The 4,732-nt window shown below is 47.5% G+C and overlaps 2 long non-coding RNA genes across 5 annotated transcripts in view; one reads left to right on the forward strand and one right to left on the reverse strand.

Annotated features, from left to right (window-relative positions):
• LOC106818586 overlaps positions 1-1,082 on the forward strand; it is a 22,360-nt gene extending 21,278 nt beyond the window's left edge. For 2 of the 4 annotated variants that reach the window (XR_001395253.1, XR_001395252.1), the window contains one exon: positions 975-1,061. This is a non-coding gene — a long non-coding RNA (uncharacterized LOC106818586). Of the gene's footprint in view, positions 1-974 lie in introns of all 4 variants that reach the window. The other 2 variants (XR_001395254.1, XR_001395251.1) reach the window with 1 other exon arrangement.
• Positions 1-2,669, reverse strand: part of LOC106818584 — a 4,128-nt gene extending 1,459 nt beyond the window's left edge. The window contains exons 1-4 of the long non-coding RNA XR_001395250.1: positions 2,556-2,669; positions 2,219-2,391; positions 1,749-1,923; positions 966-1,037 (exon numbers count right to left, since the gene is read on the reverse strand). This is a non-coding gene — a long non-coding RNA (uncharacterized LOC106818584). The remainder of the gene's footprint in view (positions 1-965; positions 1,038-1,748; positions 1,924-2,218; positions 2,392-2,555) is intronic.
• Between the last annotated feature and the right edge of the window lie 2,063 nt (positions 2,670-4,732).

A 4,732-nucleotide genomic window follows, 5' to 3' on the forward strand; every position in this document is an offset into this window, starting at 1 on the left:
ACCTCCTCCCGAGAGAAGAAGAAGATAGAGGGAGGAGGCAGGGGGGGCTTCCCCCTCCTTCCTCCTCCTCTCCCCCTCTCTCCTCTCCTCCTTCCTCGCCCCCTCTCTCCTCTCCCTCCTCTCCTCCTCCCTCCACTCCTCCACCTCCTCCCGAGAGAAGAAGAAGATAGAGGGAGGAGGCAGGGGGGGCTTCCCCCTCCTTCCTCCTCTCCCCCTCTCTCCTCTCCTCCTTCCTCGCCCCCTCTCTCCTCTCCCCCTCTCTCCTCCTTCCTCCTCCTCGCCCCCTCTCTCATCTCCTCTCCTCTCCTCTCCTCTCTCCTCTTCGCTCCCGGCAGAGAGAGAACGAGAGGAACGAGAGAGAGAGGGACAAGGGAGAAGAGACAGAGAGCGAGAAGAGAGAGAGAGAGAACGAGAGGGGAGAGAGGGAGAAGAGAGGAGAGAGGGGGAAGGCGAAGAAGAGAGATGATAGGAGAGAGAGAGACGAGAGGGAAGAGAGGAAGAAGGCGAAGAAGAGAGATGAGAAAGGGACGAGAGGGGAGAGAGGGAGAAGGCGAAGAAGAGAGATGAGAGAGGGACGAGAGGGGAGAGAGGGAGAGAGAAACAGACAAACGAGAGGGGAGAGGGGAGAAGGCGAAGAAGAGAGATGAGGGGAGAGAGGGAGAAGGGGAAGAAGAGAGATGAGGAGAGAGAGGAAGAGAGAGAGAGAACGAGAGGGGAGAGAGGGAGAAGAGAGGAAGAAGGCGAAGAAGAGAGATGAGAGGAGACAGAGAGAGTGAGAGGAAGAAGGCGAAGAAGAGAGATGAGAGGAGACAGAGAGAGAGAGAGAGAGAGAGAGGGACGAGAGGGGAGAGAGGAAGAAGGCGAAGAAGAGAGAAAGAGAGAGAGAGAGCGAGGCAGATAGAGAGAGAACGAGAGGGGTAGAGAGGGGCAGAGAGAAAGGCAAGGAGAATACAAAAGTGACTTACCTCTCCCAGCAGGTTGGCGAGGATGCGGAGCAGCTCCAGGCGATGGCTCCAGGCGATGACTCCTTACCCGACCTGCATGCAACGACGTCATTAATCGCTTATCGATAGTACAAACAGTCAATGTTACTTACAAGATCTGACATATTGTTTGTTGTTTGTTGTTTGTTACGTATGATGTAGTATAATCAATAAATGATTACATGTTGTATTGAAATCACACTTGTCCGACTCTCTGAATATGATGTACATGTGTCAATAAACAACAGCGAGAGGGAAGAGAGAGGGGAGAGAGCCTAGGGTAGAGAGGGAGAAGGCGAAGAAGAGAGACGAGGGGCAGAGAGGCAGAGTGTGAACGAGAGAAAGGCAAGGAGAATGATGTACATGTGTCAATAAACAACAGCTAACTTCACTTAAATTCATCATTCTCTCTCTACCTACGCGGCACAGCATTTCACATTAGCACTGCCACTGGGTAAACAAGCACGGTTGTCGCAACAAGTTCTCGCTCGCAAAGCTATCGACTCTACAAAATGTAATTAGAGCTATAGCACTGCCACTGCGTAAACAAGCACGGTTGTCGCAACAAGTTCTCGCTCGCAAAGCTATCGACTCTACAAAATGTAATTAGAGCTATCATAATCTTGAGATGTGCATTTTTGAGCGGTGTTACACGCATACGTATACAGGTATACAGTTATACAGAGACTACTCGGCCAGCACTTGCTCGTGCACATACAGTGCGCACAAACACACACACACAGAGTTCGAGAAGGTGAGACTCACCGCAGCACGAGGTACTCGGCCAGCCGCTGACATAGGTAGCTCTTGCATGTGCCGCTGGGGCCACACAGAGTGATGCGGCGATGCTCAAGCGGCATGGACGTGTAGCGCTACATGATCGACTTGGGGATGAGCGTCGAGACGTAGGCAAGAGCATCCACGCAGTGCTGCTGCGCATCTGAAACAAGCAAACAGCACTCGCTCAATACTATTTTCTGTTTCTGTTGTAGTACGTTGCAGTATCCAAAATTGGCATCGAGAGGCAACGGAAATTACTATTGATGATGTTAAATGATATTGTTACTACTCAATAACCATCGATGATTAAACTAGAATGAAAAAAAGCAGATAAACTACGCTGACGTTACGTATGCGTCGCAACTATGCGTGTGCGTACGCGCAGTTTGTGTGGCGTGTGTGCGTACGTGGGTGTGAGTGCGTGCGTGCGTGCGTCCACGCGTGTGTGCTCTTACCCCTGATGCTCAGCTTGATCTGCATGTTGTCTGCGACCAGGTAGCCGCAGGGCAGCAGGTCGGGGGGCGGTGTCGGCGTCCTGGCATCGCACGACGTCACCGATGCTGTAGCTGTGCACCGCGTCCGCGCTCAGACCCAGATTAGAGACGGCATCCACGCGCAGCACGTACTCCTGCCAAGAGACAATAATCACATTTAATAAAATAATAAAATAACAAAAATGTCCACGACTGTATAGAGATATATGTACATGTGAGTTTCGTGCTATAGTTAATGCAGGAAATGAGCGACTCGACTCACTCACTCTTTCTCCTCTCTCTCCACACACACAATTACCTTGAATATCCTCCTCACTATATTGTCGAGCAGTTCTCACTTGGTCTTGCCGCTAACGAAGATGGATCCAATCAGAATGTCTGCTTGTTTGTCCGCCTGCAGGGACAGATGCAAACCGATTACACATCATGGTGATTCGCAATGCTTGCAAGAACATCATACACAAAATTGCTACGAGCAAACGTACTGCAAAATTTGCAACGATGCCATCTAAGAAACAATTACGCTAAAAAATATATTCTGCGGAAGAGGAGAAAGATTGAACACACCACAACATGTGAAATGACAATAAAAACAAAATTGCTACGATCAAACATTCTCAAAAATTCGCAATAATGCCACATATAAAGCAGTTACAGTTGAACATAATTATACTGACAAATTCAAACTGACACCAAAAATATTAATCCGTGTATGACCACAAATAAATCTGTAACTCCGAAGACTTCGAATGCTACAGCAATAAAGAGAGGGGTGGGAGAGCAAAGGAGAAAGAAAGGGAGCAGATAAGATTGAGAGAGAGAAGGTGAGAGGGGTAGGAGGGGTGAGTAGAGAGCAGGAGTGGAGTGAAAGGGAGGGAGCGAGAGACGATGCACTTACATGCTGCACCACTTGCTTGAGTGCCGTGTTGCCGCATTGTATAGACACTGACACCCGATATCCCGCCCTTCCTCCTTCTCAGGCAGCCATCTCCTATAGACAAATTCTGCCGAGCGAACAAACGAAAGAAGATTAGAACAAGAGCCGGCAGAGCAACTGGAGCTTATCGTGAGGTCTGTTTGCTATGGTTTATAAAGCGTAACATTTCAGTCGTGCGTAGTGACAACGCTTTGTTAGGCGCAGATATGCAGATACGCAGTTGCGCTACACATCATTCAGGCAAACATTTGTTTTATTGCAAGAAGATGAAGAGAGAGGGGGCGAGAAGAGAGAAAGAGAGAGCGAGAGAGGAGAGAGTCAGTCAGAACTAAATTGTTTAATAAACAAATAACACGCACAGCGGCGGCGCTACTGTAATCAGTTATGTTATCGATTGAATTGTACATTCCGATTTGCCCTGCGCGGCGTCCAAGACTTTCGACGAAAGATGGGCGGGCCAGAGGTAAGGCAGACGCACGTATAACGTACAGACTTTCTTCAATGTCGTGAGACTCAACACATTTCGAGCTGACAGTCCAACCAATCGGCTCTGCAGCGTCCACACAGCAGCATGCTCCAGCCATAGGTCCCACATCGCAACACATACTGTAACGTCGAGCGGAGAGAGCCCATGCCAGGGACAGTAGCAAAACTGGCACATTTTCATTGTCAGGTTTGACGATTCATTTCTGCAATTCCTTATCTCAAGATTGGTAAACTGGAAGTTAAAAGTGATTACGTCACAAATTTCTAGACCATCAAGTAGTACATTTGTGTGTATTTGTAACAAAATAAAGATGTATGAAAATACAATTAGTGTATTCCTGTTTACTTTTATGCTTATAAAAAATAAATATACCGCTTCTTTATATGCCCTAAAATTTGCCAGGTGAATAAACAGAGAGACGCCAGTATGCTGAACAGTAGCTGGGGATAGTGTTAGAGAACAGAAATTACGCAAATCGTTCTAGATTTTTGCAAATTAACCAACGGTAAAAACATTTTTATTCAGGTTGAGAGTTTGAGGATATATTTAGTACGCTAGCTTCTTACTTTAATGTAAAAAAATGGGGGCAATTTTTTTTTAGACAAATTTTACGGCATAAGAAAATATTGTGACGTAGTCCCTATTAAGAACAGTAATTATTTCTGCAGCTTTTAGCGAGCAATATAACATTTGACCTATCCTGCCGGGACATTCTTCTGGCACTCTGTTTCGGCGATAGACATGGCGTGCAGGAATAGATAATCCGAACTAGACATGGGCAGCCGGATCTGCGCGGCAAAGCGCCGAAAAACGCCGCGTAGCGGCACACTAACAAGCGAACAAACGCTGCACTCATTGAATAGCAAATTTTAAACGAGGTTACTATAATAAAGTATAGCAGGAGGTTCGCTGAGTTGAGCAGTTCTGGGCGATTGCACAGACGGGTTTTACTCATGGTCCGCATTCTAGGCCATGTCCTGCAGAAAATGTCTGATATCTGACCTTTCGCGCGACGCACTGCTCTTGACGCTGTGAACGCTGCGCAATTTTG

This window comes from Priapulus caudatus, unplaced genomic scaffold, assembly GCF_000485595.1.
Source record: "Priapulus caudatus unplaced genomic scaffold, Priapulus_caudatus-5.0.1 Scaffold2356, whole genome shotgun sequence".
In the NCBI taxonomy this organism is placed as follows: domain Eukaryota; kingdom Metazoa; phylum Priapulida; class Priapulimorpha; order Priapulimorphida; family Priapulidae; genus Priapulus; species Priapulus caudatus.